The sequence below is a fragment of the Ranitomeya imitator genome, chromosome 2 (assembly GCF_032444005.1).
Source record: "Ranitomeya imitator isolate aRanImi1 chromosome 2, aRanImi1.pri, whole genome shotgun sequence".
In the NCBI taxonomy this organism is placed as follows: Eukaryota; Metazoa; Chordata; class Amphibia; order Anura; family Dendrobatidae; genus Ranitomeya; species Ranitomeya imitator.
In genome coordinates, this window is record NC_091283.1 from 210,234,230 (window position 1) to 210,261,993 (window position 27,764).

A 27,764-nucleotide genomic window follows, 5' to 3' on the forward strand; every position below is an offset into this window, starting at 1 on the left:
AGTCTGTATAGGTACCTGACGGGAGCTCCTGCTCCACCTGCTGACTCCTCGTCAGTCCACTCCTCCGGGAAAGCTGCCTTACAGGGTTCACCAACTTGCCTGGCCAGCACACATCAGTCAGTCCAGAGCCACTGAAGGACGGTAGCTTCCCCACATGAACCGCACATGTGACCTGTCCAGGTGCTATTCAGGACCTCGTCCAACACCCCAGGCCACCCGCAAGTCCAAAGCCCCACCATGTGCTATTCAGAACTCCTACTCCCAGGAAATTCAACACAGGTTGTACAGTGTGCTATTCAGGACTCCTACTCCCAGGAAATCCAACACAACCGGCTCACCAGGTCCAAAGCCCCACCATGTGCTCTTCAGAACTCCTACTCCCAGGAAATTCAACATAGGTGGTTCAGTGTGCTATTCAGGGATCCGGTCCTACTCCCAGGACCTCCCAACACACAGGCTCTCCAGGACCTTCCACTGGAACCACACGGGAACATGTGACCCACACCCTGGTCACATTATATACCCTTAACCACTCCCCTGGATGGGAGTGTGGATGTGTGGCTAGTTTGTCTCACCCATCTCACACAACTAGCCTAGTAAGTCTCCCTTACAGCTACACCATACATATACACACTTGAGGGACTACAGGTCCCAGAACAACAACATTGCATCAGACTTACTACGCAGATTCCCTCTGCGACACATATTGGCCATTCACAACACAGCCAGTCACTGTTTCACCACGATTATCACAATAGATATGCCTCCATGCACATCCCAAAGAGCACTCACAGCACCCCCTAGCTGTCACAGGGGTCACTGCATCACAGAGAACATTAGGAATCACGTGTCATCACGAAAATTAAGGAACACACCAGACAGGTCAAGGATAAAGTTTTGGAGAAGAGTAAAGCAGGAGCACTGTTCAATTCATCACCCAAAAATGGAAGGAGTATGGCATAACTACACACTTACCAAGCCGTGTATCCAACTAAACTGACATCAAAAGCAAGGAGAGCATTAATTAGAGAAGCAAGCAAAAGGCCCATGGTCACTGTGGTGGAACTGCAGAGATCCACAGCTCCAATGGGAGAATCTGTCAACGGGACAATGCCTCAAATCTAGCATTTATGCATTTATGGATGAGTGGCAAGAATAAAGCTATTTTTTAAATTTAGTCCTAAGAAGTTCAGTTTGAAGTTTGCAAAAAGGTATGTAGCAGGCACAGCTAGCATGTGAAAAAGGTGCTGTGGTCAGATGAGACCAAAGTAGAACTTTTTTGGCTAAATGCAAAACAGTTTGTGTTGTCAGAAACTAGCCATGCACACCACTCTGAAAATAAAAACATCCCCACAATCACACATGCTGGTGACAGTATCATGCTGTGGGGAAGGCTTTTCTTCAGCAGGGGCAGGGAAGCTGGTCAGAGTTAATGGGAAGATGGCTTGAGCTACAGTGGCATGTAAACGTTTGGACACCCCTAATCAAAATTACTGTTATTGTGAACAGTTGAGCAAAGTTAAGTGAATCAAGCTTGTTTAGATATTTTTTTGTATACTTCTGATGCTGAATTTTATAGTGAGAATATAGGAGAGGTTTTCTTCTGATTACTCTTCCATGAAAGCTATATTTGTGCAGGTGTCTCTGAACAGTAGAACAATGTACCACAACTTCAGAGTCTGTAAAATTTTTCTGAAAGTCTTTTGCAGTCAAGCAGGGTTTCTGATTTGCGTCTCTAGCAATACTATGAGAAGCTCTCACTGAAATATTGTTTGTTCTCCCAGATCTTATCTTGACCTCCACTGTTCCAATTGACTGCCATTATTTAATTACATTTCGAAGTTGCCTATGAAAAAAGGCAACTTGAAAGTGTTGTGCTTTGTTCTTATAGCTTACTTTTGCTTTCTGTGCCTCTACCATTTTCATTTTCAGAGTGCTAGGCAGCTGCTTAGAAGAACCCATGGCTACTGTTTTTTTGCCACAAGATTAGAGGAGGCTGGGAAATTTGCATCACCTGGCCTTTCCTAACGATGATAGTGAACAAGCCATAACCCTAACAGACTAATTAAGGTCTGAAACCTTGGCCAAAGTTATCTGAGCACAAAAATCTCCATGGGTGCTCACATTTTTGCATTGGCACATTATTCTTTTAACAATTTTGAAAATGATAAACAATGACAATATTTTTTTTCTGCCTAAAATACAAAGGACATGTGTCCTCTTTAATGTTAGACCTTTAAGAGATCATTTCATCTTCAATTTGCTTAAATGTTCACAATAACAGTAAATTTGACCACGGGTGCCCACAGTTTTACATGTCAGTATATACAGGGCAATTCTGTAGGAGCAAACCTGTTAGAGGCTGCAAAAGACTTGAGACTGGGACACAGGTTCACCTTCCAGCAGGACAACAAGCCTAAACATTCTACTAGAGCTACAATAAATGGTTTAGAACACATATTTTGCTTCTGTATATAGTAGTCAGATGCGAAAATAGAAGTGACTAACAGCAATAGTTTTGCAATTAAAATGTAACATTTATTAGATGAAAAAATAAAAACATTTAAAATTTCAGAAAAAGGTATTGAAAAATAATGTTTTATATACAGAACAGATCAAAAGTTTGGCCACACCTTCTCATTTAAAGATTTTTCTGTATTTTCATGAAAATTGCAAATTACACTGAAGGCATCAAAACTATGAGTTAACACATGTGGAATTATATACCATATATACTCGAGTATAAGCCGACCCGAGTATAAGCTGACCCCCTAATTTTACAACAAAAAACTAGGAAAACTTATTGACTCGAGTATAAGCCTAGGGTGGAAAATGCAGCAGCTACCGGTAAATGTCAAAAATAAAAATAGATACCAATAAAAGTAAAATTAATTGAGACATCAGGAGATTAAGTGTTTTTGAATATCCATATTCAATCAGGAGCCCCATATAATGCTCCATACAGTTCATTATGGCCACATAAGATGCTCCATATACAAATATGCCCCATATAATGCTCCATGCAGTTCTTTATGGCCCCATACGATTCCCCATATAATGCTCCATTCAGTTCTTTATGGCTCCATAGATGCTCCATATAATGCTCCATGCAGTTCATTATTACCCCCATGTAATGCTCCATATAATGCTCCATGCAGTTCATTATGGCCCCATAGATGCCCCATATAATGCTCCATGCAGTTATGATCCCATAGATGCTCCATATAATGCTCCATGCAGTTATGGCCCCATAGATGCTCCATAACATGCTCCATGCAGATATTGCCCCATAGATGCTCCATATAATGCTCCATGCAGTTTTTTATGGCCCCCTAGATGCCCCATATAATGCTCCATGCAGTTATGTCCCCATAGACGCTCCATATAATGCTCCATGCAGTTATGTCCCCATAGATGCTCCATATAATGCTCCATGCAGTTATGGCCCCATAGATGCTCCATATAATGCTCCATGCAGTTCTTTATGGCCCCATATAATGCCCCATATAATGTTCCATGCAGTTATGGCCCATTAGATGCCCCATATAATGCTCCATGCAGTTCTTTATGATCCCATAGACGCTCCATATAGCCACATGTAATGCTGCTGCTGCAATAAAAAAAAAGGCATACTCACCTCTCGTTGCTGTTCCGTCTCTCCACACTGACTGTTCAGGCAGAGGGTGGCGCGCACACTAATACGTCATCACGCCCTCTGACCTGAACAGTCAGTGCAGACGACGCGGAAGACGAGGCGGCAGTGGAACACGGAAAGGTGAATATGACATACTCACCTGCTCCCGGTGCTCCTGACGCGGTCCCCGCATGTCCCACGTCTCCGGGCGCGGCAGCTTCTTCCTGTAGTGAGCAGTCATGTGGCACAGCTCATTAGAGTAATGAATATGCGGCTCCACCCCTATGGGAGTGGAGTCCATATTCATTACTTTAATGAGCAGTACCAGTGACCGCTAAACAGGGGAAGAAGCTGCAGGCGCCCAAGGACTGTGAGACATGCAGGGACCGCGTCAGGAGCGCTGGGAGCAGGTGAGTATTTGACAGGCATCGCTCCCCCTCACCCGCCGACCCCCCCCCGCCTTCCATGACTCGAGTATAAGCCGAGAGGGGCACTTTAAGCCTATTTTTTGGGGCTAAAAATCTCGGCTTATACTCGAGTATATACGGTACTTAACAAAAAAGTGTAAAACAACTGAAATTATGTCTCATATTCTAGGTTCTTCAAAGTAGCCACCTTTTGCTTTGATGACTGCTTTGCACACTCTTGGCATTCTCTTGATGATCTTCAAGAGGTAGTCACCGGGAATGGTCTTCCAACAATCTTGAAGGAGTTCCCAGAGATGCTTAGCACTTGTTGGCCTTTTTGCCTTCACTCTGCGGTCCAGCTCACCCCAAACCATCTCAATTGGGTTCAGATTTGGTGACTATGCAGGCCAGCGTAGCACCCCATCACTTTCCTTCTTGGTCAAATAGCCCTTACACAGCCTGGAGGTGTGTTTGGGGTCATTGTTCTGTTGAAAAATAAATGATGGTCCAACTAAACGCAAACAGGATGGAATAGCATGCCGCTGCAAGATGCTGTTGTAGCCATGCTGGTTCAGTATGCCTTCAATTTTGAATAAATCTCCAACAGTGTCACCAGCAAAGCACCCCCACACCATCACACCTCCTCCATGCTTCACGGTGGGAACAGGCATGCAGAGTCCATTCGTTCACCTTTTCTGCGTCACACAAAGACAAGATGGTTGGAATCAAAGATCTCAAATTTGGTCTCATCAGACCAAAGCACAGATTTCCACTGGTCTAATATCCATTCCATGTGCTCTTTAGCCCAAACAAGTCTCTTCTGCTTGCTGCCTGTCCTTAGCAGTGGTTTCCCAGCAGCTATTTTACCATGAAGGCCTGCTGCACAAAGTCTCCTCTTAACAGTTGTTGTAGAGATGTGTCTGCAGCTAGAACTCTGTGTGGCATTGACCTGGTCTCTAATCTGAGCTGCTGTTAACCTGCGATTTCTGTGGCTGGTGACTCGGATAAACTTATCCTCAGAAGCAGAGGTGACTCTTGGTCTTCCTTTTCTGGGGCGGTCCTCATGTGAGCCAGTTTCTTTGTAGTGCTTGATGGTTTTTGCAACAGCACTTGGGGACACTTTCAAAGTTTTCCCAATTTTTCAGACTGACTGACCTTCATTTCTTAAAGTAATGATCGCCACTCCTTTTTCTTTACTTCTGCTTTTTTCTTGCCATAATACAAATTCTAACAGTCTATTCAGTAGGACTATCAGCTGTGTATCCACCAGACTTCTGCTCAACACAACTGATGGTCCCAACTCCATTTATAAGGCAAGAAATTCCACCTATTAAACCTGACAGGGCACATCTGTGAAGTGAAAACCATTCCCGGTGACTACCTCTTGAAGCTCATCAAGAGAATGCCAAGAGTGTGCAAAGCAGTCATCAATGCAAAAGGTGGCTACTTTGAATAACCTAGAATATAAGACATATTTTCAGTTGTTTCACACTTTTTTGTTAAGTATATAATTCCACATGTGTTAATTAATAGTTTTGATGCCTTCAGTGTGAATTTACAATTTTCATAGTCATGAAAATACAGAAAAATCTTTAAATGAGAAGGTGTGTCCAAACTTTTGGTCTGTACTGTATATATTAATAAAGTATTATTTTGCATATGCATTTCTTTGAATACTTCTTTTGGGTTATATATTTTGTGTATGGTATTAATTGTAATGTTATTTATTTTTTATTTATTGTATTTCATTTCTATATAGGTTTTTGCTAAGTCCATTGAGAGTCTGTGACAAGACATGAAAATTGCTGATCACAGACGTCTCGATCCAATGTCACTTAGCGAGAGCGAGTGGGCAAAGAAGGGGCAAAACTGTCACCTCTGGATGTGCAAAGCTGTTTCAGACAGACCCCAAAAGACTGCAGCAGTAACTGAAGCGAAAGTTAGTCCTACAAAGTCATGACTAAGAGGGCGCTGAATACAAAAAGTACAGTGAGGATTGGATGAGGAACACTAGATAGTTAATTTATGGCAATTATCGCGTTGAACTTTAAGATTTGATTTGAGGATAGGGGGGCCATTCTGAGCCTCCTACATTGCCACAGATTTAAGGACAGACAGTGGTAAGCGCTTACCCTCCATATTCAAAAGACACGCTGTATTCCAGTTTATAAGAATAATATTAATGGAGACTTAAATCTTTTATAGATCCCACATCACTGAAACCAAACTGAACCACATTATTCCATACATTAATAGTGTCATGATAAGCCATGAATCGTCAAACCAAGAATTTGAGGAGGTGTATCTGCAAAAATATGAGGTTAGAAAACACTTATCTCCTGCCAACATTAATATGCTGCATACATCCCTTTATGTTCAAAGGGCAGATATCATAACTAGTGTTGAGCGATACCTTCCGATATCGGAAAGTATCGGTATCGGATAGGATCGGCCGATATTCAAAAAATATCGGATATCGCCGATACCGATACCCGATCCCAATGCAAGTCAATGGGACCAAAATATCGGAATTAAAATAAACCCTTTCTTGCCTTGTAGGTTCATTCTACATGAAGGAAAACAACTAAGAATAATGTAGGATGTATTGTGGGAGGTGGCGGAGACATTAAAGGCAATGAGGTTTAGCCCAATCAAATAGAATAGCATGTTTTTTTTTTTTTTTAAGACGTTCGGAGTGAAAAAGATATTGAGTATGTAAATTTTTTTTTATTTTGTCAGATATTGATGTTTCACTATTCCACGCCCTTCCCCTTCTTTTTTTTTCTTTTTTTTTTTTACTTTTCCCACACTTTCATCTTCATCATCATCAGCATCTTTGACATCAACTTCTTCTTCACCTTATTCATCTTCTTCTTCATCTTCTACCTATTTTTTTTTTTTATTACATTCTTCATATTCATTTTATTCAACTATTATTATTCTTCCTATTCTACATATTCTTTTTATTCCACTGTTATTATTCTTCCTATTCTACTTCTTCATCATATTCTCATTTGTGACAGGCATTCCCGTAGTTGTTATCTATAAAAGTTGGAAGATTACACCTTCCGTTCTGCCAGTCACAAAAGTTACATTTGTCCGCGTTCAGTTTGGCCTGCAGCATCAGACTTTATCCAGGGGCACCACGAGGAGGAACGGACTCACCCCCATACACTGCTTAGTCTTCTTCTGCATATAATTTAGATAATATCTTTTGCTCTGATATTAAGTCTTATGCTTAATGTTCTTCTGCTCTTTGTTCTGCAGCCTCTTGTTCTTCTGCTTCTCGGTCTTCCATGTCGTCGTCTCCAGGGTCGTCGTCTCCAGTGTCGTCATCTCCGCCGTCGTCGTCTCAGCCGTCGTCGTCTCCGCCGTCGTCGTCGTCGTCATCGGGGTGGTCTTCTGGGTTGTCGTCGTCGTCATCGGGGTGGTCTTCCGGGTCGTCGACTTTAGGGTCTTCAACTTGGAAATGTAGCAGAAGGTACAAGAAGGCTGAGAAAATGCCAAGAACCAGCTGATGGAACTGGAACTCGGATGGCTACCCGAAGGTTCAAGAGCCTATGGAACTACCGAGGACCAGCTGACGTTACTGGAACCCGGTTACTAAGCAGGAGGTAGCCGTGCCCGAAAGCACTACCAAGGACCACCTGACGTTGGTGGAACTTGGATACCCAGAAGGAGGCACCTAAGCCAAAGGCTCTGCCCGGAACCAGCTGACGGTACTGGAACCAGGATGGGGAGCAGAAGGTACAAGAGCAAAAGACACTGCCGAGAACCAGCTGACGGTACTGGAACCCGGATGGGTAGCCGAAGGTCCAAGAGCCAATGGAACTACCGAGGACCAGCTGACGTTACTGGAACCCGGTTACTAAGCAGGAGGAACCCGTGCCCGAAAGCACTACCAAGGACCACCTGACGTTGGTGGAACTTGGATACCCAGAAGGAGGCACCTAAGCCAAAGGCTCTGCCCGGAACCAGCTGACGGTACTGGAACCAGGATGGGGAGCAGAAGGTACAAGAGCAAAAGACACTGCCGAGAACCAGCTGACGGTGCTGGAACCAGGTGGTGGACCTGAAGGTCCAAAGGAGAGGAGAGAACAGCTAGGCCGCGAGGCAGCCGCAGTTACCGAACCCCAACAGTCCTACAGGGGGAGATGGGCCTACTGGCACTACAGAACCAGCCTTGACTACCAGTTCACGCAGCCCACATAGGAAGCTCCTAAACTGGAGGCACCCTGGAGTTGGCTAACCCGACCGCACCACGACGGGGCAAGCATAGGCGTCTCAGTGAGCTTGACACAACCCGGAAACAGCTGGCGGTGCTGAAACCAGGCTTGGCACGAGGGAGTACCTGTGTCAAGAACACTGCCGAGAACCAGCTGGCGGTGCTGGAACCCAGATGCGTTGCCCCAGTGTGCAAGAGCCAATGGCACGACCGAGGACCAGCTGACGGTGCTGGAACACGGTTACTAAGCTGTAGGTGCCCGCGCTTAAAAGCACTACCAAGGACCGCCTGACGTTGGCGGAACTCGGATACCCAGGAGGAGGCACCTAAGCCAAAGGCTCGGCCCGGAACCAGCTGACGGTGCTGGAACCAGGTGGTGGACCCCAAGGCCCACAGGAGAGGAGAGAACAGCTAGGCCGCGAGGCAGCCGCAGTTACCGAACCCCAACAGTCCTACAGGGGGAGCTGGGCCTACTGGCACTACAGAACCAGCCTTGACTACCAGTTCACGCAGCCCACATAGGAAGCTCCTAATCTGGAGGCACCCTGGAGTTGGCTAACCTGACTGCAACACGACGGGGCAAACATAGGCGTCTCAGCGAGTTTGACACACCCCGGAAACAGCTGACGGTGCTGAAACCAGGTTTGGCACGAGGGAGCACCTGTGACAAAAACACTGCCGAGAACCAGCTGGCGGTGCTGGAACCCAGATGCGTTGCCCCAGTGTGCAAGAGCCAATGGCACGACCGAGGACCAGCTGACGGTGCTGGAACACTGTTACTAAGCTGTAGGTGCCCGCGCTTAAAAGCACTACCAAGGACCGCCTGACGTTGGCGGAACTCGGATACCCAGGAGGAGGCACCTAAGCCAAAGGCTCGGCCCGGAACCAGCTGACGGTGCTGGAACCAGGTGGTGGACCCCAAGGCCCACAGGAGAGGAGAGAACAGCTAGGCCGCGAGGCAGCCGCAGTTACCGAACCCCAACAGTCCTACAGGGGGAGCTGGGCCTACTGGCACTACAGAACCAGCCTTGACTACCAGTTCACGCAGCCCACATAGGAAGCTCCTAAACTGGAGGCACCCTGGAGTTGGCTAACCCGACCGCACCACGACGGGGCAAGCATAGGCGTCTCAGTGAGCTTGACACAACCCGGAAACAGCTGACGGTGCTGAAACCAGGCTTGGCACGAGTGAGTACCTGTGACAAGAACACTGCCGACAACCAGCTGGCGGTGCTGGAACCCAGATGCGTTGCCCCAGTGTGCAAGAGCCAATGGCACGACCGAGGACCAGCTGGCGGTGCTGGAACCCGGTTACTAAGCTGTAGGTGCCCGCGCTTAAAAGCACTACCAAGGACCGCCTGACGTTGGCGGAACTCGGATACCCAGGAGGAGGCACCTAAGCCAAAGGCTCGGCCTGGAACCAGCTGACGGTGCTGGAACCAGGTGGTGGACCTGAAGGTCCACAGGAGAGGAGAGAACAGCTAGGCCGCGAGGCAGCCGCAGTTACCGAACCCCAACAGTCCTACAGGGGGAGCTGGGCCTACTGGCACTACAGAACCAGCCTTGACTACCAGTTCACGCAGCCCACATAGGAAGCTCCTAAACTGGAGGCACCCTGGAGTTGGCTAACCCGACCGCACCATGACGGGGCAAGCATAGGCGTCTCAGTGAGCTTGACACAACCCGGAAACAGCTGACGGTGCTGAAACCAGGCTTGGCATGAGGGAGTACCTGTGACAAGAACACTGCCGAGAACCAGCTGGCGGTGCTGGAACCCAGATGCGTTGCCCCAGTGTGTAAGAGCCAATGGCACGACCGAGCACCAGCTGGCGGTGCTGGAACCCGGTTACTAAGCTGTAGGTGCCCGCGCTTAAAAGCACTACCAAGGACCGCCTGACGTTGGCGGAACTCGGATACCCAGGAGGAGGCACCTAAGCCAAAGGCTCGGCCCGGAACCAGCTGACGGTGCTGGAACCAGGTGGTGGACCCCAAGGCCCACAGGAGAGGAGAGAACAGCTAGGCCGCGAGGCAGCCGCAGTTACCGAACCCCAACAGTCCTACAGGGGGAGCTGGGCCTACTGGCACTACCGAACCAGCCTTGACTACCAGTTCACGCAGCCCACATAGGAAGCTCCTAAACTGGAGGCACCCTGGAGTTGGCTAACCCGACCGCACCACGACGGGGCAAGCATAGGCGTCTCAGTGAGCTTGACACAACCCGGAAACAGCTGACGGTGCTGAAACCAGGCTTGGCACGAGGGAGTACCTGTGACAAGAACACTGCCGAGAACCAGCTGGCGGTGCTGGAACCCAGATGCGTTGCCCCAGTGTGCAAGAGCCAATGGCACGACCGAGGACCAGCTGGCGGTGCTGGAACCCGGTTACTAAGCTGTAGGTGCCCGCGCTTAAAAGCACTACCAAGGACCGCCTGACGTTGGCGGAACTCGGATACCCAGGAGGAGGCACCTAAGCCAAAGGCTCGGCCCGGAACCAGCTGACGGTGCTGGAACCAGGTGGTGGACCCCAAGGCCCACAGGAGAGGAGAGAACAGCTAGGCCGCGAGGCAGCCGCAGTTACCGAACCCCAACAGTCCTACAGGGGGAGCTGGGCCTACTGGCACTACAGAACCAGCCTTGACTACCAGTTCACGCAGCCCACATAGGAAGCTCCTAAACTGGAGGCACCCTGGAGTTGGCTAACCCGACCGCACCATGACGGGGCAAGCATAGGCGTCTCAGTGAGCTTGACACAACCCGGAAACAGCTGACGGTGCTGAAACCAGGCTTGGCACGAGGGAGTACCTGTGACAAGAACACTGCCGAGAACCAGCTGGCGGTGCTGGAACCCAGATGCGTTGCCCCAGTGTGCAAGAGCCAATGGCACGACCGAGGACCAGCTGGCGGTGCTGGAACCCGGCTACTAAGCTGTAGGTGCCCGCGCTTAAAAGCACTACCAAGGACCGCCTGACGTTGGCGGAACTTGGATACCCAGGAGGAGGCACCTAAGCCAAAGGCTCGGCCTGGAACCAGCTGACAGTGCTGGAACCAGGTGGTGGACCCCAAGGCCCACAGGAGAGGAGAGAACAGCTAGGCCGCGAGGCAGCCGCAGTTACCGAACCCCAACAGTCCTACAGGGGGAGCTGGGCCTACTGGCACTACAGAACCAGCCTTGACTACCAGTTCACGCAGCCCACATAGGAAGCTCCTAAACTGGAGGCACCCTGGAGTTGGCTAACCCGACCGCACCACGACGGGGCAAGCATAGGCGTCTCAGTGAGCTTAACACAACCCGGAAACAGCTGACGGTGCTGAAACCAGGCTTGGCACGAGGGAGTACCTGTGACAAGAACACTGCCGAGAACCAGCTGGCGGTGCTGGAACCCAGATGCGTTGCCTATTAAAGATTGTCTTCCTAGAGCCCCAACTAGCGGTGTTGGAGCTAAGGGTAAGCAGGGGGAGCAGAGTGTAGGCCGAAGCCTGCACTGGAGGCAGCTTTGTGTCTGCGTTGCGTTTGCAGGACACTTTGCCGGCTACACAGTGGGGGAACAGCTGGCGTTGCTGAACCCCACTAACACAATGGCGTGTGTTTTTCTCTGTGCAGCTAGCACTTGCGGTCAAAAACTAGCGATGTTAGAGCCCGTGTTGAAGCAGGAGGAGGAGGAGAGGAGCAGAGTGTAGGCCGAAGCCTATTTGAACCAATTTCAAAGGAATCCTTTAACCCCCCCTCAGGTGTTACAAAGTACAAGAGACACACCTTGTGCAGTATTAATGCTGCACAAGTGAAAGGTTGCTCTATTAATTTGTCTACTTGCACACGCTGAATGAAAGACGTACACAATTTAGCCCATTCTACAGTCAAACTGTAGTGGATGCGTGACTTGGCTTTTTAAGGAGACGCAGCACAGGTGTCCCAAATAACGCCTTGGTGCTTGGCGCAGCTTCCTGAGCGTTGTTATTTGCTGTACAGGAGTCTGCGCTCTTGTGTTATCCCTTGGCAATGCCCTGTTAGAGCTGCCCGTCTTATGACCTCATTTCATGTTGGCCGGTGCGGTTAACGATGGCCATAAATCCCACACCCACAGTGCCTTTTCATAAAGTCAAACTGCGGTGCTGTGATTCGTGGCCTTGAGCAGTAAATATTTTGGCCGCTCACACACGTCCTTACACCTGCTTCAGACTGGGCGGCCTCTGCTGATCCCTTCTGGCATGCCGCGGCCATGAGGCTGCACAGTCTGAAGAAGGCGGAAGGAGATGAGTTAAGACAGGTGAAGATATGCACTGCTCGTGCCCATCAATCACACCCTCGCAGTCAAAATAAGACAACGAGGAGCATTGTTTCAGGCAGGGCGGACGCACAGGCGCAACAAGCCAACCAATGATGTCAGAAGACGGGAAGCGCTACCAAGGGGGGTGCTGCGTATCATTAGAAAGGAAAGTCACACCTCAGGGACAGTGGAATGGTCTCAATGAGACACATTTTGTACGTTTTGAGTTCCACGTGGGCAAGGACAAAAAGTCAGCCACCTCGTACAAATGCAGCAGTACTGCTGTACAAGGTGGCTGTTATACATAGAAACACCTGGGGGTGGGGGGCAGGCTCCCTTCAATTTCAGTTCATGTGCCTGCGTGGCGTTTGCAGGACACGTTGCCAGCTACACAGCAGGGGAACAGCTGGCGGTGCTGAACCCCACTAACACATTGGCTGGTGTTTTTCTCTGTGCAGCTAGCAGTTCCGGGCAAAAACTAGCGGTGTTTGAGCCCAGGGTCAGCAGGAGGAGTAGAGGAGCAGAGTGTAGGCCGAAGCCTAGTTGAACCAATTTCAAAGGTTACCTTTAACCCCCCCCTCAGGTGTTGCAAGGTACAAGAGCCACACCTTGAACAGCATTAATGATGCACAAGTCAAAGGTTGCTCTATTTAATTTTGCTCCTTGCACACGCTGAATTAAACACGTACACTATTTAGCCCATTATACTGTCAAACAGTAGTGGAGGCGTGACTAGTCTACTAGTCTTTTTAAGGAGACGCAGCACAGGTGTACAAATTTACACCTAGGTGCTGTGCGCAGATTCCTTACCGTTGTTATTTGCAGTACAGGAAACTGCGCTCTTGTGTTATCCCTTGGCAATACCCTGTTAGTGCAGGCAGTCTCATGACCTCATTTCATGTTGGCCGTTGCGGTTAACGATTGCCATAAATCCCAGACCCACAGTGGCTTTTCCTAAAGTCACACTGCGGTGCTGGGATTCGTGGCCTTGTGCAGTAAATATGTTCGCCGCTCACACATGTCCTTACACCTGCTTCAGACTGGGCGGCCTCAGCTGATCCCTTATCGCATGCCGCGGCCATGAGGCCGCACAGTCAGAAGAAGGCGGAAGGAGGGGAGTGAATACAGGGGAACATATGCACTGCTCGTGCCCATCAATCACACCCTCGCAGTCAAAATATATGAGACAACGGGGAGCGTTGTGTCGGGCAGGGGGGACGCACAGGCACAGCTAGCCAACCAATGATGTCAGGAGACGGGCAGCGCTAACAATGGGGGTGCTGCGTGTCATTAAAAAGGAAAGTCACACCTCAGGGACATTGTAATGGTCTGTAATGAGACACATTTTGTACTTGTTGAGTTCCACGTGTGCAAGGAGAAAAAGTCAGCCACCTTGTACAAATGCAGCAGTACTGCTGTACAAGGTGGCTGTTATACATAGAAACACCTGGGGGGGTGGGGGGCAGGCTCCCTTCAATTTCAGTTCATGTGCCTGCGTGGCGTTTGCAGGACACGTTGCCAGCTACACAGCAGGGGAACAGCTGGCGGTGCTGAACCCCACTAACACATTGGCTGGTGTTTTTCTCTGTGCAGCTAGCATGTCCGGGCAGAAACTGGCGTTGTTTGAGCCCAGGGTCAGCAGTTGGAGGAGAGGAGCAAAGTGTAGGCCGAAGCCTGCACTGGTGGCAGCTTTTGGTCAGTTGTGCCAGCGTGGCTTGTGCTGGACACGATGCCGACTACACAGCAGGGGAACAGCTGGCGGTGCTGAACCCCACTAACACATTGGCTGGTGTTTTTCTCTGTGCAGCTAGCATGTCCGGGCAGAAACTGGCGTTGTTTGAGCCCAGGGTCAGCAGGAGGAGGAGAGGAGCAGAGTGTAGGCCGAAGCCTAGTTGAACCAATTTCAAAGGTTACCTTTAACCCCCCCCCCTCAGGTGTTTCAAGGTACAAGAGCCACACCTTGAACAGCATTAATGATGCACAAGTCAAAGGTTGCTCTATTTAATTTTGCTCCTTGCACACGCTGAATAAAACACGTACACTATTTAGCCCATTATACTGTCAAACAGTAGTGGAGGCGTGACTACTAGTCTTTTTAAGGAGATGCAGCACAGGTGTCAAAATTTACACCTAGCTGTTGTGCGCAGATTCCTGAGCGTTGTTATTTGCTGTACAGGAGTCTGCGCTATTGGGATCCCTTGGCCATGCGCTGTGAGCGCTTCCTGTCTTCTGACCTCATTTAATGTCAGCCGTTACGGTTAGCGATGGACATGAATCCCAGACCCACAGTGTGTTTTCAAAAAATCACACTGCGTGGCTGGGATTCGTGGCCTTGTTCAGTAAATATGTTTGACGCTCACACATGTCCTTACACCTGCTTCAGACTGGGCGGCCTCATCTGATCCCTTATCGCCTGCCGCGGCCATGAGGACACCCAGTCTGAAGAAGGCGGAAGGAGATGAGTGAACACAGGCAAACATATGCACTGCACATGCCCATCAATCACACCCTCGCTGTTCAAAAAAATAAGACACCGAGGGGCGTTGTTTCGAGCAGGGCAGACGCACAGGCGCAGCCAGCTAACCAATGATGTCAAAAGACGGGCAGCGCTAACAAGGGTGGTGCTGCGTATCATTAGAAAGGAAAGTCACACCTCAGGGACAGTGGAATGGTCTCAATGAGACACATTTTGTACGTGTTGAGTTCCACGTGGTCAAGGAGAAAAAGTCAGCCACCTTGTACAAATGCAGCAGTACTGCTGTACAAGGTGGCTGTTTTACATAGAAACACCTGGGGGTGGGGGGCAGGCTCCCTTCAATTTCAGTTCATGTGCCTGCGTGGCGTTTGCAGGTCACGTTGCAAGCTACACAGCAGGGGAACAGCTGGCGGTGCTGAACCCCACTGACACATTGACTGGTGTTTTTCTCTGTGCAGCTCGCATGTCCGGGCAAAAACTGGCGGTGTTAGAGCCCAGGGTCAGCAGGAGGAGGAGAGGAGCAATGTGTAGGCCGAAGCCTGCACTGGTGGCAGCTTTTGGTCAGTTGTGCCAGCGTGGCTTGTGCTGGACACGATGCCGGCTACACAGCGGGGGAACAGCTGGCGGTGCTGAACCCCACTAACACATTGGCTGGTGTTTTTCTCTGTGCAGCTAGCACTTCCGGGCAGAAACTGGCGGTGTTTGAGCCCAGGGTCAGCAGGAGGAGGAGAGGAGCAGAGTGTAGGCCGAAGCCTGCACTGGTGGCAGCTTTTGGTCAGTTGTGCCAGCGTGGCTTGTGCTGGACACGATGCCGACTACACAGCAGGGGAACAGCTGGCGGTGCTGAACCTCACTAACACATTGACTGGTGTTTTTCTCTGTGCAGCTAGCAGTTCCGGGCAAAAACTAGCGGTGTTTGAGCCCAGGGTCAGCAGGAGAGGAGCAGAGTGTAGGCCGAAGCCTAGTTGAACCAATTTCAAAGGTTACCTTTAACCCCCCTCAGGTGTTGCAAGGTACAAGAGCCACACCTTGTGCAGCATTAATGCTGCACAAGTAAAAGGTTGCTCTATTTGTTTTGCTCCTTGCACACGCTGACTAAAACACGTACACTATTTAGCCCATTATACTGTCAAACAGTTGTGGAGGCGTGACTTGTCTTTTTAAGGAGACGCAGCACAGGTGTCAAAATTTGCACCTAGGTACTGGGCGCAGATTCCTGAGCGTTGTTATTTGCTGTACAGGAGTCTGCGCTATTGTGATCCCTTGGCCATGCGCTGTGAGCGCTTCCTGTCTTCTGACCTCATTTCATTTCGGCCGTTGCGGTTAGCGATGGACATGAATCCCAGACCCACAGTGTGTTTTCAAAAAATCACACTGCGTGGCTGGGATTCGTGGCCTTGTGCAGTAAATAGGTTTGCCGCTTACACATGTCCTTACACCTGCTCCAGACTGGGCGGCCTCAGCTGATCCCTTATCGCCTACCACGGCCAGGAGGCCGCACAGTCTGAAGAAGGCGGAAGGAGATGAGTTAAGACAGGCGAACATATGCACTGCTCGTGCCCATAAACCACACCCTCGCTGACAAAATAAATATGACAACGAGGGGCGTTGTTTCTAGCAGGGCGGATGCACAGGCGCAGCCAGCTAACCATGATGACAAAAGACGGGAAACGCTACCAAGGGGGGTGCTGCGTATCATTAGAAAGGAAAGTCACACCTCAGGGACAGTGGAATGGTCTCAATGAGACACATTTTGTACGTGTTGAGTTCCACGTGGGCAAGGAGAAAAAGTCAGCCACCTTGTACAAATGCAGCAGTACTGCTGTACTAGGTGGCTGTTATACATAGAAACACCTGGGGGGGTGGGGCCAGGTTCCCTTTAATTTCAGTTCATGTGCCTGCGTGGCGTTTGCAGGTCACGTTGCCGGCTACACAGCAGGGGAACAGCTGGCGTTGCTGAACCCCACTAACACATTGGCTGGTGTTTTTCTCTGTGCAGCTAGCACTTCCGGGCAAAAACTAGCGGTGTTTGAGCCCAGGGTCAGCAGGAGGAGGAGAGGAGCAGAGTGTAGGCCGAAGCCTGCACTGGTGGCAGCTTTTGTTCTGTTGTGCCAGCGTGGCTTGTGCTGGACACGTTGCCGACTACACAGCAGGGGAACAGCTGGCGGTGCTGAACCCCACTGACACATCACCTAGTGTTTTTTCTGTGTAGACAACACTTCCAGGTGGCAACTGACAGTGTTGAAACCCAGGGAATCAAAGAGGAGCAGAGTGTAGGCCGAAGACTGCAGTGGAGCAAGTTGAAAGGGAACCTTTAACCCCCCCCCCCAGGCATTTGTTGCTGAAAGAGCCATCTTGTACAGCAGTAATACTGCACATGGAAAATGGTGGCTCCGAAAATTATGCTCCTTGCAAACGCTGAAGTACACACTCATATAATGTGTCCCCTCACACCGTCAAACCATCCCGGAAGTGGGACTTTCCTTTGTAATGTGACACAGCACAGCCGTCATTCCAACCCCCTTGGTGCCGGGCGCCACCTCCTCAACGTTGTTTGGTTCTGTCACGGAGCCCGCGCTGTAATGTTATCCCTTGGCCATGCACAGTTAGCGGTGCCCGTCTTCTGACATCATGTAGGTGTCAGGCTGGCAGTGCCTGTGCGTCCAAGCTGCCCGAGATCCAACCTTGCAGTGTCATCTAATGTAGTCCCACTGCGGGCCAGGGATCCATGGGCATGCGCAGTGCATATCATCGCCTGTCACTCACCTCCTTCCTGCTTCTTCAGACTGTGCGGCGTCACGGCCGTGGCATGCTATTAGGGATCAGCTGACGCCGCATAGTCTGAAGAAGCGTGAAGAAGGGGAGTGAGAGGCTAGTATATGCACTGCGCATGGCCATGGATACCAGGCCCACTGTGGGATCACATTAGACGACACTGCGAGGTGTGATTTCGGGCAGCGTGGACGCACAGGCGCAGCCAGGACGACAACAAATGATGTCAGAGGACGGGCAGTGCAAACTGTGCATGGCCAAGGGATAACATAACAACGCAGGGTCCATGACGGAATCAAACAACGCTAAGGAGGCAGCGCACGGTGCCAAGGGGGTAGCAATGACGGCTGTGCTACGTCACATTACAAAGGAAAGTCCCACCTCCGGGACGGTTGGACGGTGTGAGGGGACACATTACATGAGTGTGTAGTTCAGCGTTTGCAAGGAGCATAATTTCAAGAGCGACCTTTCCCTTGTGCAGTATTAGTGCTGCACATGGTGGCTCTTTCAGTAACAAACGCCTGGGGGGGGGGACAGGTCCCCTTACATTTTAGTTGTGCCAGCGTGGCGGTCGCATGACACGTTGCCGGATACACAGCTGGGGATCAGCTGACGTTACTGAACCCCAATAACAGAGGAGCGACTGTTGACTGTGCACACAGCACTTCCAGGCACCAACTGGCGGTGTTAGAGCCCAGGGACAGCAGGAGGAGCAGATTGGAGGTATTGCCGCACACACAGCTGGGGATCAGCTGACGTTACTGAACCCCAATAACAGAGGAGCGACTGTTGACTGTGCACACAGCACTTCCAGGCACCAACTGGCGGTGTTAGAGCCCAGGGACAGCAGGAGGAGCAGATTGGAGGTATTGCCGCACACACAGCTGGGGATCAGCTGACGTTACTGAACCCCAATAACAGAGGAGCGACTGTTGACTGTGCACACAGCACTTCCAGGCACCAACTGGCGGTGTTAGAGCCCAGGGACAGCAGGAGGAGCAGATTGGAGGTATTGCCGCACACACAGCTGGGGATCAGCTGACGTTACTGAACCCCAATAACAGAGGAGCGACTGTTGACTGTGCACACAGCACTTCCAGGCACCAACTGGCGGTGTTAGAGCCCAGGGACAGCAGGAGGAGCAGAGGAACAGAGTGTAGGCCGAAGCCTGATTGGAGCAAGTTGAAAGGAAACCTTTAACCCCCCCCCCCAAGACGTTTGTAGCTGAAAGAGCCATCTTGTGCAGCACTAAGGATGCAAAAGGAAAAGGTTGCTCTTTTAATTATGCTCCTTGCAAACACCGAAGTAAACACTAAAAATGTGTCTCTTTATACCGTTAAACCGTTCCGGAGGTGCGAATTTCCTTCGTAATGGGACACAGCACAGCTGTCATTCCTATCCCCTTGATGCCGTGCGCTGCCTCCTCAGCGTTGTTTTAAGCTGTCACGGAGCCTGCGCTGTTCTGTTAGCCCTTGGCCATGCCCAATTAGCGCTGCCTGTCTTCTGACATAATTTGGTGTCAGGCTGTCAGTGCCTGTGCGTCCACGCTGCTCCAGATCCCACCTCGCAGTCTCGTCTAACGTAATCCCACTGCGGGCCTTGGAACCATGGGCATGCACAGTGCATAACCTCGACTCTCACTCCCCTCCTTCCCTCTTCTTCAGACTGTGCGGTGTCACGGCCGTGGCATGCTAGGGATCAGCTGACGGCGCACAGTCTAAAGAAGGCGGAGGGAAATGAGCGAGAGCCCGAGGGGAAGATATGCACTGCGCATGCCCATGGATCCCAGGCCCGCAGTGTGACTCAATCAGAAGACACTGCGAGGCGGGATCTCGGGCAGCGCGGCCGCACAGGCGCAGCCAGCCTGACACCAAATTATGTCAGAAGACAGGCAGCGCAAATAGGGCATGCCCAAGGGATAACAGATCAGCGCAGGCTCCGTGACAGCTTAAAACAACGCTGAGGAGGCAGCGCATGGCACCAAGGGGGTAGGAATGACGGCTGTGCTGCGTCACATTACGAAGGAAAGTCCCAGCTCCGGGATGGTATAACGGTATCAGTGAACACATTTTATAAGTGTTAAGTTCTGCGTGTGCAAAGAGCTAAAAAAAAAGAGCTACCTTTTCCTTGTGCAGCATTACTGCTGCACAAGATGGCTCTTTCAGTAACAAACGACGGGGGGGGGGGACAGGTTCCCTTACATTTAGGTTGTTGTGCCAGCGTGGCGGTCGCAGGACACATTGCCGGCTACACAGCTGGGGATCAGCTGACGTTACTGAAACCCAATAACACTGGGTCGTATGTTTTTACTGTGCAGCCTGCACTTCTGAGCCGCAACTGGCGGTGTTGGAGCCCAGGAATAGCAGTTCAGGTGGTAGAAAGATGAACACATCAGGAGACCTGGATGACACCCAATTACTTAATCAGGCAGAGGAGTGGCAAATTCCTGCGAGATCCAGGCCTGGTTCATTTTCAGGAAAGTAAGCCGGTCAACGTTATCGGAGGATAGTCGCATGCGACGGTCTGTTAGTACACCACCTGCGGCACTAAAGACACGTTCCGATAAGACACTAGCCGCAGGGCAAGCCAGCACCTCCAATGCATACTGGCTTAGCTCTGGCCATGTATCCAGCTTAGAGACCCAAAACTTGAACGGGGAAGAGCCGTCTGGGAGTACAGTAAGAGGGCAAGCCATGTAGTCTGTCACCATCTGACGGAACCGTTGCCTCCTGCTGACTGGAGCCGCCGGTGATGGTGTAGACATTTGGGGCGGGCACACAAAAGTGTGCCAGAGTTGTGCCATACTGGGCTTGCCTTGGGCAGAGGCACTGCTTCTGCTCCCTCTTTGGGCAGAGCCTCCCCCACTGCCTCGACGCACTGAGCTGCTTTGTAAAGCACTAGCAGCACTCCTCTCAGTTGGACAGGAGAAGATGATGGAATTCACCAGTGTGTCGTGGTACTCCCGCAATTTACGCTCCCGGGTCAACGCAGGGATGAGGTTTTGGACGTTGTCCCGGTAGCGAGGATCAGGCATGTTGAGAATGTGGTCGATGCGGCGGTCGTTTCTCAGGCACTGCAGCATGAAATCCACCATGTGCTGCAGAGTGCCAACTGGCCCAGAAACGCTGTCCCCTGCTTGAGACATGATCTCTGCCCGCTCGTCATCACCCCACCCTCGCTGTACACACTGACCACTGGACAATTGTGTCGCTCCCTCCTCTGGACGGAGCTCTTCCTCCTCCATTGACTCCTCCTCATCCTCCTCACAAATTGGCCCCTGCGTACCCCTTTGTGAGGAACCACGTGGCGCTGACTCTCCAGAAGCTGATGGAAAAGGTGACTCCTCATCCTCCACCTCTTCCACCACATCATCCCTTAACCCTTGCAAAGTTTGCTGAAGCAGGCAGATAAGGGGGACAGTCATGCTGACTAGTGCATCATCTGCACTTGCCATCCGCGTGGAATAATCAAAAGGACGCAAAACCTGGCAGACGTCCTTCATAGTGGCCCACTCTGTGGTTGTGAAGTCTGATCGGCGCTGACTGCGACTTCTTTGCGCCTGATGCAGCTGGTACTCCATAACTGCTTGCTGCTGCTCACACAACCGCTCCAACATATGTAACGTGGAATTCCACCGGGTAGGTAGGTCACATATGATGCGGTGTTCCGGAAGGCGGAATCGGCGCTGCAGAGCAGCAATGCGGGATCTGGCCAAGCTGGAACGCCGCAAGTGAGCACACTCTAGGCGGACCTTGTGCAGCAGGGCATCAAGATCCGGATAGTCCCTCAGAAAACTCTGCACAACCAAATTGAGCACATGTGCCAGACATGGGATGTGAGTGAGGTTGCCAAGGGCCAAAGCTGCCACCAGATTTCGGCCATTGTCACACACTACCATGCCTGGCTGGAGATTCGCTGGCAGTAACCACACATCGCTCTCCTGCTTGATGGCATTCCAGAGCTCCTGCGCTGTGTGGCTTCGATGCCCCAATGAAACTAGTTTCAAGACGGCCTGCTGACGTTTGGCCACGGCTGTGCTCATGTCGGTCATAGGTAAACGTTCACGGGTCCATGTGGAGGTGGACTGTGACGGATCCTGCAGAGAGTAATCAGAGGAACTGGTGTAAGAGGAGGAGTCGATGCGTACAGACTGGATTCCTGCAATCCTTGGAGTGGGCAGGACACGTCCTGCGCCACTCGCACGATCTGTACCTGGCTCAACAACATTAACCCAATGGGCAGTGAGGGAAACATATCGCCCCTGTCCATGCTGACTGGTCCACGCATCGGTGGTGAGGTGGACCTTGCTACTGACGGCGTTCAGTAGCGCATGTTTTATGTTTGCCTCAACATGCCTGTGCAGGGCAGGGACAGCCTGCCTGCTGAAGTAAAAGCGGCTGGGCACCTTGTACTGTGGGACTGCCAATGCCATCAAGTCACGGAAGCTGTCAGTCTCCACCAGCCTGAACGAGAGCATTTCCAGGGACAACAGTTTGGCAATGCCTGCATTCAGAGCCTGTGCTCGGGGGTGGTTGGCCGAGAATGCCCGCCTTTTCTCCCATGCCTGGACTACCGATGGCTGTAGAGTAGACTGGGAGTGTGAGGATGACTGGGAAGGTGGTGCTGTGGGTGGAATTACACTAGTTCTCTGGACAACAGTGGAGGAAGAGGCAACACGAGATGAAGAGGTGGTAGCTGCCGCTGTTGGTTGGCCTACGTCTTCACTGTGTTTCTGTAACTCCACCGCGTGCCTGTTCCGCACATGTTTCCACATATTTGTGGTATTGAGGTTGCTGACACTTTTACCTCTTTTTACTTTCTGATGACACAGCTTGCATTTGACAAAACAAATGTCATCTGCAACTGTGTCAAAAAAGGACCAGGCACTGCAAGTCTTGGGAGCGCCCTTTTTGGCTTTGGAAAGAGACAGGCTCCTAACGGGTGCCAAAGTGGAGGCTACAGGCTCCGCAGTCTTCCCCCTCCCTCTCCCTCTTTGGCCCGTAAGGGGAAGCTCTTCCTCAGAGCTGCTCCCACCACCTTCCTGTTCCTCACGCCACGATGGGTCAAGGACCTCATCATCTCCACTACCCTCTGCCACCAACTGCTCCTCCTGGGTAGTCTCGGTAGCACAGTACGCATCAGAAAGCGGCACCTGAGTTTCATCATCAGATGCGTACTGCGCTGTGGTCACCGGAGGCACTGGCCCACCTGCCTCTTCAGAGTCAGAGAGATAAAGCTTTTGGGCATCACTGCACACTGCCTCTTCTTCCATTTCTCCAATGCTGCTTGGCTGGCCCCCTGTTTCCAAGCCAAGAGATTCAGAGAACAGAAGTAGAGACGGCTCCTGTCCTGGGCTCTCTGACTGCCTGGCCAATTTGGCAGGTGGTGAAGAGACAGATGGCTGCTCTCCAGTGCTCTGTGCCTGAGAGGATGTGGCACTAACTGAAGTCGATGCCGAGGCGTTAGTTGCCATCCACCCGACAACGGCTTCAATTTGGTCTTCACGTAGCAGCGGTGCACGGCGCTCTCCGACAAAGCTGCGCATGAAGGACTGTTCCCTGCTGAAACTGAGTGACGACGAGTCACCGGTGCCCGCAGCAGGCACAGAATCACCACGTCCTCTCCCTGCTCCTCTCCCTGCTCCGCGCCCACGCCCACGTGCCTTACTCCCTGCCCTCTTCATCTTGGTTGACAGATAAAGATAAGCAGAAAAGTACTAAGGCCTTAGTGTGCTTATTCCTGAAATGCTCCTCCTAACAGGTGTAAGAAACACTAATGTTGTAAATTGTGGACTAAACTTTATTATTTTTCAAATGTGGCCTACACAAGTGTTAAGTTGTGTTTGGTGAACTTAACTTTTTTTTTGGTGCAGATCGGGCTACAGAGCTAGTTTAAATCACACGGAGACCGTGTAGACAGCCGTAAACGGCGCTGCAAGGCCAAAAAACCCTCCTCTCGGTTATCCTATATAGTGTTTTTCCACTATTTAGCTGGATACGAGTGGAAAGACACTAATAGGAATTTTTTTTTTCAAATTTTAAACTGGCTGCACTATTTGAAAAAAAGGAAATTGTTTTTCAAGGTATGAGGCAGTAACGCACCCTGAGCTGAATCCAACCGGCTATGGCTGCACACAGACTACAGGGCGAGCTGCGCTCACACAGAGACCGTGCAGACAGCCGTAAACGGCGCTGCAAGGCCAACAAACCCTCCTCTAGGTTATCCTATATAGTGTTTTTCCACTATTTAGCTGGATACGAGTGGAAAGACACTAATAGGAATTTTTTTTTCAAATTTTAAACAGGCTGCACTATTTGAAAAAAAGTAAAATTTTTCTCAAGGTATGAGGCAGTAACGAACCCTGAGCTGAATCCAACCGGCTATGGCTGCACACAGACTACAGGGCGAGCTGGGCTCACACGGAGACCATGCAGACAGCCGTAAACGGCGCTGCAAGGCCAAAAAAACCTCCTCTAGGTTATCCTATATAGTGTTTTTCCACTATTTAGCTGGATACGAGTGGAAAGACACTAATAGGAATTTTTTTTTTCAAATTTTAAACTGGCTGCACTATTTGAAAAAAAGGAAATTGTTTTTCAAGGTATGAGGCAGTAACGCACCCTGAGCTGAATCCAACCGGCTATGGCTGCACACAGACTACAGGGCGAGCTGCGCTCACACAGAGACCGTGCAGACAGCCGTAAACGGCGCTGCAAGGCCAAAAAACCCTCCTCTAGGTTATCCTATATAGTGTTTTTCCACTATTTAGCTGGATTCGAGTGGAAAGACACTAATAGGAATTTTTGTTTTTCAAATTTTAAACAGGCTGCACTATTTGAAAAAAAGTAAAATTTTTCTCTAGGTATGAGCCAGTAACGAACCCTGAGCTGAATCCAACCGGCTATGGCTGCACACAGACTACAGGGCGAGCTGGGCTCACACGGAGACCGTGCAGACAGCCGTAAATGGCGCTGCAAGGCCAAAAAACCCTCCTCTAGGTTATCCTATATAGTGTTTTTCCACTATTTAGCTGGATACGAGTGGAAAGACACTAATAGGAATTTTTTTTTTCAAATTTTAAACAGGCTGCACTATTTGAAAAAAAGTAAAATTTTTCTCAAGGTATGAGCCAGTAACGAACCCTGAGCTGAATCCAACCGGCTATGGCTGCACACAGACTACAGGGCGAGCTGGGCTCACACGGAGACCGTGCAGACAGCCGTAAACGGCGCTGCAAGGCCCAAAAACCCCCCTCTAGGTTATCCTATGTAGTGTTTTTCCACAATAGAGCTGGAGACTGGTGGAAAAACACTAATAGGAAATTTGAGAAAAAATGTGCAGCAGGCTGCACTAAGAGCAAAAAGGAAAACTGTGTGAGGCAGTGTGAACCCCCCCTGAGCTGAATACAACCGGGTATATGGCTGCACACAGACTACAGAGTGAGCTGCACACACACACACACACAGAGACCTTGCAGAACGCTGTTAAAACAGCGCTGCAAGGCAAGAGCAAGGTGAACAGTGAAGAACACACAGCGTTTTGCTAAATTAGCCTTTGGAAAGGAAAATAAAGCAATTAGCTAGCTCGACTGGCCCTCAGTTAGAACACAGCGTCCTGTCCCTAACTGAAATCACAGCAGAGTGAGCGCAAAATGGCGGCAGCGTTTTTTATAGTGCAGAGTGACATCATTTCAGCAGCCAATCCAAGCCTTGCCAGTACTTACATGCCCACCATGCTAAACAGGATGTGCCCACACTTCCAATCATTCCTCATTGGCTGCTGCGTTCAGTTTGAATTCTGGGAACTTCCGATTCCGGTATCCGATACGCGGGAAGTATCGGAATTCGGTATCGGAATTCCGATACCGCAAATATCGGCCGATACCCGATACTTGCGGTATCGGAATGCTCAACAACACTAATCATAACACTTTTATTAATGGAACTTCAAAGCCAAACACCCAATTTTATCTAGAAAACATCTCCAAATTCAACTGTATTCTTCATCCTAAAGTATAAATTATTTTTGACTTTAGGTTAATCAAAATGAAAACATGCCTTGGCTTACAACTAGACAAAAAATGTTTTTCTTCAAGATGGGACATTAATGCGATTTTTTAAACTAAGCATAATAGGCTTTTACGGGTGAAGAAATGGATGGCTAAAAGTTTTCCTTTAGTGTAGGCTACAAGTAGAACATATGAAGAACTTACTCTTATCATTTTGCACTTACTGTAACAGGAAAATCAGTAAAACCTCCAAATGACGTACTAGATTTTCATTTAAAATAGATCATAGTATATTTCTCTTCCCGTAGATCTTTTACAGTACATCAATAGGTAGACATATAGGGAAGATTTTTACCTAAAAGCAACGAGTGTTGTACTTTTTTTCATTTTACCATTATATACATTTAATGCATTGTACAATGTCCACATGAAGCCAAATAGCACTCAAATAAAAAGTAATCCCATACATGACAATTATTCTTTACAGTTGTCATGACACAGTACTCATGGTAGAGCTCACATTTTATTCTCCGGATATCTATTCCTCAAGATGTCCCACACAGTCTGAAGGTACTTCAACAGCGAAAATACATTTGCAGCAAATGCAAGGATTAAATTGGGACAGGGTAAAACTATTTTCTCTGAAGAAGCCACCTTCACACTGTTTCTGACATCTGGAAGAATTATTGTCTGGAGAAGAGGTGAGCTTTACGATGAGTCCTGTGTCATGCCAACAGTAAACATAGTAACATAGTTAGCAAGGCCGAAAAAAAACATTTGTCCATCCAGTTCAGCCTATATTCCATCGGAATAAATCCACAGATCTACGTCCTTCTAAAGAACCTAATAACTGTAAGATACAATATTGTTACGCTCCAGGAAGATATCTAGGCCTCTTTTGAACCCCTTGACTGAGTTCATCATCACCACCTCCTCAGGCAAGGAATTCCAGATTCTCACTGCCCTAACAGTAAAGATTCCTCTTCTATGTTGGCGGAAAAACCTTCTCCCCTCCAGATGCAGAGAATGCCCCTTTGTGATAGATAGATAGATAGATAGATAGATAGATAGATAGATAGATAGATAGATAGATAGATAGATAAATGATGTATAGATAGATGAATGATGGATAGATAGATAGATAGATAGATAGATAGATAGATAGATAGATAGATAGATAGATGAATGATAGATAGAATAGATTGAATACATAGTATAGATGTCCTGTTGTCACACCGTGAGTGTATGTGATTAGGGAAGGGGGCCCTACTCCATCACTAGGACTGGAACTCTAATTATCCATGCTCCCATGAGTACCTCTAAAAGTGAGAAGGTTTGGGTCACCAGCCCTACTGTTCTCCTGTTATTCCCTAAGCTGTCCCCTCCCCGCACCTGCCCTATTGGGCCTGAGAAGGATATGATAGTGTAACACTTAAAGGGAACCTGTCACCCCGTTTTTTCAGATTGAGATATAAATACTGTTAAATAGGGCCTGCGCTGTGCGTTACAATAGTGTATGTAGTGTACCCTGATTCCCCACCTATGCTGCAAAATACATTACCAAAGTCGCCGTTTTCGCCTGTCAATCAGGCTGGTAAGGTCGGGTGGGCGTGTTCACAGCACTGTTTCTTCCTCAGCTTTACGTTGGTGGCGTAGTGGTGTGCGCATGTTGAGGTGACTATTGTAACGCACAGCGCAGGCCCTATTTAACAGTATTCTGTTGTGAATTCTGTGGCTGAGTTCACTTCTGTGGTCACAAGTGGTATTGCAGTCTCTGGGCTTCCTCCCTCAGGTGTTTTGGTGAGCTCGTTGGCTGCCTTGCTATTTAGCTCCACCTGAGTCTGTCTTCCTTGCTCCTTGTCAATGTTCCAGTGTTGGATCTGAGCTACTGCATCTTTCCTTGGGCCTGCTGCTCTGCTAGATAAGTGCTTCTAGTTTGTTTTCTGTTTTTTCTGTCCAGCTTGCTATTAACTTTTGC